Raw genomic sequence first — 10,636 nt, forward strand, 5'->3', positions numbered from 1 at the left:
TGGATCAAGAACCGGATACAGAAGGCAGTATTACTTGAGACGGCACGTATTGTGCGGAGGTTCCTCTCTCTGGAGCCCTAGCCACCGATGGCTTGGACCCTTGTCCCGCCCTCAGAAGAGTGGTTTTTTTATATTTTTAAATGTATCTTTTTTATAATAATTTATATTTAAAAATGTAAAAGTGATTCACTAATTTAATAAAAGTTCTTCAGGTATTTAATATCAAATACGTTAATCGACTATGCAAATACTCTTAGTATAATAAGTACTAAAATGTTTAAATTATCTATATATATAAAAGGACTTGTCCTCACTGACTGAGGTAAGACGCACGCACACCCTTAACCGCTGATGGTAGAAACATTAAATTTGGACAAAAGTTTACTTTCGTAATCTGGACATCCACTAAGAAGAGATTTTGAAAAATTTTAACACTAAATAGGTGAAATAGCGGTTCAAAGTTTTATGGAAAATTTTTTAAATCGGCACCGATTTTTATAAAATTTGAAATTTAGATTCTTAAAGGTATTTAATTGAACACGTGTTTCATCATTTTCTAGAATTCTCCCCTCTTATTATTCCCTCCCTAGAGAGAACCCTTAGGGGTGCAAATATTCATAAATTTTCATAAAATTTGAAATTCAGACTCTTAAACGTATATAATTAAACATATGTTGTATGGTTTTCTAGAATTCACCCCCTAAGGGTGCAAATAAGGGGTTGAAAGTTTATATGGAAAAATATTTAAAACGCCACCGATTATTATAAAATTTGAAATTTAGACTTAAAAATATTTCATTGAACACATGTTTCATGGGTTATTAGAATTCACCCTTAAATAGGCAAGCGAAGCTGCGCGCGTCCGCTAGTAATAAATAATAAGGATGTTAATGAAGGATGTTAATCCATTTATTATATTTTTATATTTTTACGTGAAGCCATTGAAGTCCACATGATGGCAGGCTTTCTCAGGACATAAATTAGAGTCATTTTCAGCTACAAATGAAGACATATCTTATCTTAAAATATACTTGAAAGCATCGTGTTGTTTTAGATGGCTTACGTAAGTAATAGTGAAGTTAGTCTACAAAACAAATAAAATATTTACTAACGTGTGACATAAATAAAAGCAAATATATATAAATAATGCATTGCTCTTATTTTGTTGGCAGGCGCTATGCCTAAAAATCAGTTATCATTATCTTTGATTGCTATGCTTTCATTACAGGTGCTATAAGTAAATGTTCCTAATTGAATCTATTTATTGAAAAATTATAAGAAAATATTTAAAATAATACTAGTTTCGGATTTTTCCCTTGACATACACCCAATTACTTAACCGGATGCTAAATTTCACCATTCTAGATCATCTGGAACTTGGTTAACATTAAGGTCTATAGGTCAGTCACCCCCCTAAAAATTTACAATTTTTAGACGTCATTATCTAAATAACTGTTTGAGCTGTGTTTATGAAATTTTATGCACGTATATAGGTAGGGGGTCTAAATATTTGAGCCAAATATGACAGCTTTAGGTGGAATAGTTTTTGAGTTACGAATAGGTAAAAAGTGGCTTCAAATGGTTCGTGTAAAATAACACACGGTGCTGCTCGCCAGTTCTGAAACCCAGAACTTGGCACGCGCTCCGCGCGTTTTAAATAATATTGGAAAATATAAATAGTATTAAACTAGTTTGTTTGGTTGAACACGTTAATCTCAGAAACTGCTCATTTTAATTGAAAAAAAAAATTGTTAAGTTCATTTAACGAGGGGCGCTATAGGGTACATTAGGTAAATAGATTCCACGTTACCTGCGGTCGGAGGTACCTCACTTATTTAGATTGTGTCATTCTATTTGACCACGCAGATAAAGCCACAGATCAAAGCTAGTCATTACGTAATTGCAAAGTGACTGACCGTATACATAATCGTAGCAGGTTTGGTCCCCACTTGATGGTAGCTTTATCGACCAAGATGCAATGTGCAGAATTCAATTGTTTTAATTTATAAGGAATGTGGAGAACAGAATTTGTAGAACTAAATATAGATGAATGTTTTAAATGGTATATATAACACTGACGTAATTGACTTTATCGTTCATGCCTACAGTTGTGCCCCGTAGCAGGCCTACATATCGTAGACACAGTCGACTATTCACTGCTACGCCGACCTCCCCGCTAGACCCAATAATCATAGAATTTTAAAAATGTTGTATTACTGATATTGTTTATCCTTTTAGAAAAACCTAAGGAAGCTTACTTATGAAAAAATAAACATAAGTTTTTGAACTAAATCTGAAACAAACTACCTAACCTCTAAATCAACTTGAAAAATGTTGAAACTGCATCAACATACTTTGAAAATTGCAACATAGTAAATAGCTGACAGTACCAAAAATACTCCAATACCTGAATAGTTAATCTAAGTAATTCCATCACACCGTACGTATCGATCCTGGTGCAGTCGCGACGGCTCGTTAGATATACGTGTTCCCAATCCAGATTGCCTATTTATACATATTGTCGTTCATCCATGATATAAACACTTTGCCCTGAGCTCTCATGATGCAAAACCATCCTCTGTAATCTACTAATTGGTAACTGCTCAGCCTGAAACTAAAGCTCTATGTAAATTGGCTGAAAAATTTAAAATGAGGCTTCCACTAATTTGATTGGGAAATTCTGAAATGAACTCGGCTGGACGGACTCGATATGAATAGCTTTTGCTACCTAATCGAATACTTACTTTTAACGACTCTTGAATGTTGGTATAGGCATAGACTTTTTTAGTTTGCAAATGATTTTATAGATAACAAAATTATTTAATTTAGTAGCTGTAGAAAGATTTTTATTAATATTTTTTCCTTTTATTTAACAAAAGTATAAAATTATCGTTATACTCGTATTTTCACAAAATTTACTTTTGCAATTATCAAAGTGCAGCAATACCAATAAGAAAATTAAACAATGATGAAATTTATAATTAAATTAGTAAAATAATAAAAAAAATAAAATAAATTTCATTCGATTGTCCAATTGAGGCCCAAAGAACATCCGACTGCAATCAAATGAAACGACAGCCGACAATCATTTCAAGCTGTGGCGTTTAACGCGCCTGCCTAATAATAGGATAGACGGGACGGAACCAGCCAATGCAGTGCACCAAATACAGTGCGGAATACCAATGGAGTTGTGGATATTTGGTATAAGGTTTACTTAGTCGTTTATAAATTATATGGAATTTGTTATTATTATGCAGCTTAATAAAACTCGTATAGCCCGTATATTGTAGGGTGGGCAGCGGGAACCTAGTGTTGAGACGCTCTTTTCCCGATTTTCCGCAGAATTTTTCTTTGCGTTGCTTTTGAATGGCGGAAGTCGCCAGAGTGAAGAAATTAAAATATTCATAAATAATGATACATAGTTAATTCCTCCGAGTGGGGAATGAACCCATAACCGTCACGTGACAGGCAGATCCTTGTGCCATGACGACGCCCTCATAGGTAATTTCTTATTAAAGAAATGTTCTTTATAATTTTCTAAAATATTATAATGAAGCTAAAAAGTTATTAAGCAAAATTCAATGTGCCATAAGCATCTTTTAATATAAAGAAAACTATAATGTAATCTTATATAATATATTAAATATATGTAGTTGTAAGAAATAGCTGAATTTTGAAGGAGCCCCAATATCATTGAAGCCTCACGGGAGGTGACCCGCTTACCGCCATATCTCTAAGTAATACGCCTTTAAAGTTATTGTGCTGGAGCCTAACCGTAACCGATAACTTACGATCGTTATCTGTTGTCGAATAACTTTTATAATATTTTAAGAAAATGTATTTTTAATATATTATATATATTATATATTATAAATTATAATATTCATTCATAAACATTTATTTACTTCACGCTTTACCCGCACACAGCAGGGTAGGCAGCGGGAAACTAGTGTTGAGACACTCCATTCCCCACGTTCCGCAGAAATCTGAGGACATTGCGTCTTGAGTGGCGGAACTCAACACCACACCTTGCCTCGACACCAGAGCGAAGAAATGAAAACATAAATTTAAATAAATGTTTCATTTTCTCAATGGAGATCGAACTCAAAACCAGTTGCTTCTACCTGAGCCCTGAGCCATGATATTCATGCTCATTACCTTAAATATATTTGTCGACTTTTATATGACGACTCCACTATGACTAATATAAAACAGGAGAATGCGAGTCATTCTGTTCACCCGAAGATCAAAACCACTCGAATTTTTCATCACAATCTCTTATGATAACAAAAACCCAATTTCGTGAACGACTTTGTACAGCTCTATCTGCTTTTAAACGCTTGCTAGTAAGACACCCTATTACACGGAAAATCCCTTGATAGTTGAGACTAGTTGCAATGTCAACTTGTAAATATACCAATGTACTAATACCATTATATAATTCAACGCTGAGCAATTCTCGACTTTACACCATTGAAATACGGTGTACATAAAATAACCGGTCGTCACATTAATTTTGTCAGACGTAGTATCCTCTAATACAGACACGTGGCGCAGACGCATCCCTATTTATTCTTTGTCCCATCCTTTTGATGTGAGCGTCCATGTTTGTCTAAACATAGAGTTTTAATTACAAGCTCATTAATTTTGGATTATTTACAGAGAAGTTATACTTTAAATGGCTTAGTGATTTTGAAATTGTATGATTCATACATTTTGTCAACAGTCAAATTTTCTCTTTCTCTTTCTTCTTTCTTAACTAATTCGTGTAATAAGCTAGAGGACGTGACAGATAATGGTTATTAGGGTATGTTTTTGTTTTGTTTTTAGATAATAAAATTGGTGTCTTATGCGTAAGCGAAAATAGAAACGCTTTTAAAACTAACACTGATGTACAACTTTATAGTGTCTCAATAAAAATGGTGTGTATATTATTAGATATATCTACACAAGTCAGGATTATTCAAAATAATAGTTTATATGAAGAATGTTTACAAGACAGGCAGAGAGAGCCTAGTTAGACACTCCGCTCCCTAGTTTCCAAATTCTGGAGACACTGCATGTTGAACGGCGGAACTCAACGCCGCGCTTTATCTCGAACGAACGAAAAATATTTAGTTTTTCACTTCCTCTACCTGGAATCGAACCCACAACCTATTGTGTGTCACAAATGGTTTGTCATTAGTAATTAAGTGCTCCTCACGTGTTTAAAGACAATAAATACGAAATGATCAAACTGAAAATAAATCTCTAGTGGATCTCCAAACTAAAAAAGAGTGGATTTGAAAAATTAAGTATATAACTTAATAAACTATATTTTACTTTAAAAATTGATATTAATTTCATTATAGTAAATTAAGCACTTGTATAAACATTTCACGTTAGAGATAGTTTTCACTTTTGTAAGTAAATATCGGTTAGCCGTAGATTTCATCGTCTGTACCAAGCTTGTGCAAATGCTTTGTGTACTGAACTATTTGTTCAAGTTCCTGGTTTCCCAGGCTTCCTAACAAAGAATTTAAAATTAATTAAGAAAGCTTACTTTTATATAATTATTTAATTATTTCTTAAAGCTGAAAGTTAAAATATTAAAATAAATTATCACACATAATAATTACGTATGATAATTTTAAAAAGATATATATTCTAGCTTCACGCTGCACACAGCATGGTAGGCAGAGGGAACCTAGTCTTAAAACACTCCGTTCCCCACTTTCATCCGAATTCTGGGGGCATTGCGTGTTGAGTGGCCGCTACGCAAAGACGGCCTATATATATAGGCCTACTAGCGGACGCGCGCAGCTTCGCTTGCGTATTTAAGGGTGAATTCTAATAACCCATGAAACATGAGTTCAATGAAACATTTTTAAGAGTCTAAATTCCAAATTTTATAAAAATCGGTGGCGATTTAAAGATTTTTCCATACAAACTTTCAACCCCTTATTTGCACCCTTAGGGGGTGAATTCTAGAAAACCATGAAACATGTGTTTTATTATATACGTTTAAGAGTCTGAATTTCAAGTTTTATAAAAATTGGTGACGATTTAAAAAAAACCTATACAAACTTTCAACCCCTTATTTGCACCCTTTGAGGGAGAATTCTAGAAAACGATGAAACACGTGTTCAATTAAATACTTTTAAAAATCTACATTTCAAATTTTATAAAAATCGGTGCCGATTTCATTTTTTTTCCATACAAACTTTGAGCCCCTATTTCACCCCTTTAGGGTTAAAATTTTTCAAAATCCCTTCTTAGTGGATGTCCAGATTATGAAAGTAAACTTTTGTCCAAATTTCACGTTTCTACGCACCGCGGTTACGGCTGTGCGCGCGTCTTACCTCAGTCAGTGAGGACAAGTCCTTTTATATATATAGATTACCTATTATAGGCAATCTTATATTAGTCCATGATACCTACAAACACAAATTTCCTTTCATTTCATTCTATTTCAAAGAACAGGTAAAGTAAATAAAGACTTAGTCTCGCTGAATTATTATCCTTATATGCCCCATATGGTTTAAAAAGGAGCAAATCGATGGTGCAAAAAAAAACATTTTCCATGCATTATCCTGTCAAATATCATACCTAGGCCGTTACAAAAAAAAATATCTAAAAACACACATTTTACCTTATTCCCTAAAAACATAAAAATAAAAACGTCACCCCTACATCGCATTACATAAAACAACAGAGAAACTCAGCGAAGCGGCACAAATAGCGGTAATTATTTCAATTCTGTTTCCCAAAGTCTAAACAGCGCTATTTCTTTAACATCTGCCTCTATTTTGTATGCAGGAGGCTGGCGCGCAATTACCGAGATTATTGCTGCGAAGATACGCATTCGCGTCGGATGCCTATTAAATAAACGTTAGGACTTCCTCCGTACCTCGCTGAGCCAAGTGTGTCGTCGAACTTTTTGTACTGTTAGAATATGTTATAACTGAATGTATAAGCTTGTTTTTAGTGCTGATTTGTTTGGAGAAGCTTGTTTAGTTGGATTTTTTTGTCTAATTGGAGTTAGTCTCTTTTTGTATTTTCTAATTGGAGTTATAACTTATAAGGTATTGCTTAAAACTTTATTTCAACCATAAAAGGCGATATACCGCCGCTGCCTGGTCACATTATGTCGATGGATTGTATGTTAAGTGGCGAAAATCAACGCCGCACTTTATCTACCAGAGCGGGGAAATAAGAATAATTTAAATATAAACACTCCTCCCAGTGAATATCGAACTCACAACCATCATGTTTACAGTCAGACACTATTTCACTGCGTCGTTACGATCTCGCTATACGATAATTAGAGTTCATATTGTAGTTTGAAAAATATACATATAAAAGTAAAGAAAATAAATAAATAAATAAGAAAAATAAGAAAATAAAGACCCACTTTCCAACGTCATACGATAGACAAAAACTAGTGGACAGAATGTAATAAATTGTAATAAAATGACCAAATATTCCGGCGTTTTCTAACATTTGAAAATACTCTAAATCCAGACTAGCTGTTATCTCTACAAGGCAGGTGACAAAGTAAGAAAATAAAGTTCTTGGACAACAGGCACATTATTCATGTTTATCGTCCAACCTGGACCCCAATTAAAGGATTTTACCGTCGTTTCTTTTAAATATTGCCATTTTAAAACGTTTCTCTGTTTTTAAAAGCTGCTAAATATGATGATAAATGTTTTAAGGTGTGTTTGAGTTTATTAAGCTTTATTTGTTCTAAAAATAATGTCATATTACGCTATAAAGCATAATAGCATTGCAGAAATAGGGATAGGATTATTTCAACATTCTATTTTATTTATTTATTTATATCTTCAGAAATCTGCTGCATTTATCGGGATTTATGAGTTTTCTGTAATCAAATGTGTGAGTGGAAATCGAACTAATAACCGAATAGTTAATAGTTCGATACTTGTTTACACCACTACAATTAATATTAAATTAAATATTAATTAAAAGTCATATAACTCGACTCGAATTAGTATTTATATAATTGACGATTAAAAACCAATACATATTATTTCCGATAACTTTACTAAATTACTCAAATGTATGCCTAAAGTCCTTCAAACCTAATCCTATCCATAGTGCTATAATAAATATAGCACATCGACAACATAGAATATTAAAGTGCCTACACCGGACTCACTAATGCTGACTGATCCCTTTGGCAACAGAAGTACAGCAAGTATACAGTTCCATTATCCTAAATCTTATTGTGTTAACCTTAAAGACTATAATTGTATGATATTTATATTTTCCGCAACAAAGATAAACCCGGGGATACCACGGACTACCATTCCTTCTAACGGGATTATGCGACTTCGTTTTTGCTTCAATCATTAATTAGACACTGAATTAAAGAGTAAATTCTTAATTAATTATTTATTTTTTAATGTTTATTCGTTTTGTGTTCTATTATATGTTTTTTGTATACACTGAAGATATAAAACACATGTGTAAAATGTAAGAAAAAAGGACTTTTCGATTCCGTGCTTCTGATATTCTCTTCTTCTCTATTTTTTGGCAAACATATGAAGAACCTATTATATGCCTAGGCCCTTTTATTTATCCTGAAATGTGCTATGATACGGCATGAAACTAAAATAACATTTAATTTGGAAAAAAAAACATTTAATTGTGTAATTATAATTTCAATAGGTCCTTTTTTTAAACAAATTAATATAATAAAGAAGTATGATGTTTTATCGTTTCCTATATATCTATGTGGTTAGGAATAGCAGAAGTGTCATTGTATGTATCTTCATTTATCAACTGAGGCCACCGAGACGCGGTGGAACAGTGTTACAGTGTAAATGACTCGAGGATTGTAGGTTTGATTCCCTCTCTGAGCATTGAATTATTATTTTTACTTTCGCTACCCTGGCAAAACATAGCTTCATCGTCAAATCCAGATATTCAAGAAAGAGAATATCTAAGTGTCTTCTCACTAGGTCGTCTCTGACCTCACTAGGTTCTTGTTAAGAGCTATATGGCAAAAGCATGAAGCTAGTAATTAACTATACATTTTTCTAATACATATATGTCTAACTAACATGATTTAATTAAAATACCAAATTGTCTTTATCAAGATGGAGATATAGTTTTTATCTTAAGGGTTGTAATGTAATTATAGCAATCGATGATTCCACCCTCAAGGTGTGTTTGGAGGGTGCGACGTCTTGATGGAATATTTATTAATGCTGCGTAAAGGAATAAATAAAAATATAGGTATATACTATACATTTTACTATAAACACATAAAATGTCATTGATATATACTGAATATTTTCTTTATTTTTTTTTATCAAATTCACGCTGTATCCCGCACAGAGAGAAGGGATATTTTTTTTATTTCTGATTATTTTTTATGAATTATTTTATGTTGACGAAATAGGTTTCAATTATGTTTTTTCTTGCTTACACAATGAGGAAAAATATCCAGTAAAATTAGGTTAATAACAATTTTGTTTAATTATCTCAAAATATACTACACAAATTTTATCTAAAGGTTAGGCTAATCGAAACAGATTTAATTAAAAACACCACTTTTATTTCAGAGATAGAACTCCATTAATATGACACTTGAAAAGAATAACATCATTTATCACAAGCAGACTAAAGGGATTTTCGGGATCGCTTTATTCGAGAATAGAAAACCGCATCTTTCACGCCTCTTTTCAGGATCGTAATGCCATGGATATTTGTATAATGTTACTAATGGATATAACAATACTAACAAAAAACAATTAATAAAAAAAAAATGCTATATAGCAGGGTAGGTAGAAGGAACCTACACATGACACTCCATTCCTGACACACTGCCAAATTGCTGCAACATTACGTGTTGGACGGCAAAACTTAACACCGCGCTTTACCTCAACAAGGCAAACCAGGGCAACAAAATGCTAACATTAAATATATCATTTCCTCCAATGGGAATAGAATCCACAACCTGTCACGTTTACAGTAACACGCGTGTGCCCCTACGCCATAACATCCTCAATTTTTTTAACTAAGGATACCTACTAGGCAGGATTTTTTTCATCCTAAATTACATAGCAATGTTTTAAGCAAAAAATATACGTGAATTATAATTTAAATACAATTAAATAATATTGTCATTATGACATCCTACCTTAATTACGAAATACTGGCACATAATCCGCAAACACGATGCTTAATCGGCCGTATTTTATTATTTCAAAATACACAAATACCTAACCGTAGCGTATCCGACCCTACTCCTCTGCGTGTTCAAATAAAAGGGTTAAATGTTAAGTCTACGTTATTGGTACTTTACTGGGGCTCGAGATCCTGAAAGGACACGGTGGATTTAGGACAATTCTTTTAAACTGAAAAACGATACGATTTCCTTTGTTAGAAAACAAACAATGAAGTCACGATTGTAGAATATATTTAGATACAAAATAGTACTACAATATCGTATAAGTGTGATTACATCGCTTCACATTGTATCTAGTGTATCTCTACAGGGTAGGCAGAGGGAACCTGGGGATCTAGTTTTAAAATCCTCCGAGATCTAAGATCCTCCAGAAGTTTCCATTAAGACACTTCCGTTCCCCAATTTCAACCGAATTCTCGAAGGATTGCGTATTGAGCT

The sequence above is a fragment of the Heliconius melpomene genome, chromosome 17 (assembly GCF_056956725.1).
Source record: "Heliconius melpomene rosina isolate 202511_hmr_F chromosome 17, ASM5695672v1, whole genome shotgun sequence".
Classification (NCBI taxonomy): domain Eukaryota; kingdom Metazoa; phylum Arthropoda; class Insecta; order Lepidoptera; family Nymphalidae; genus Heliconius; species Heliconius melpomene.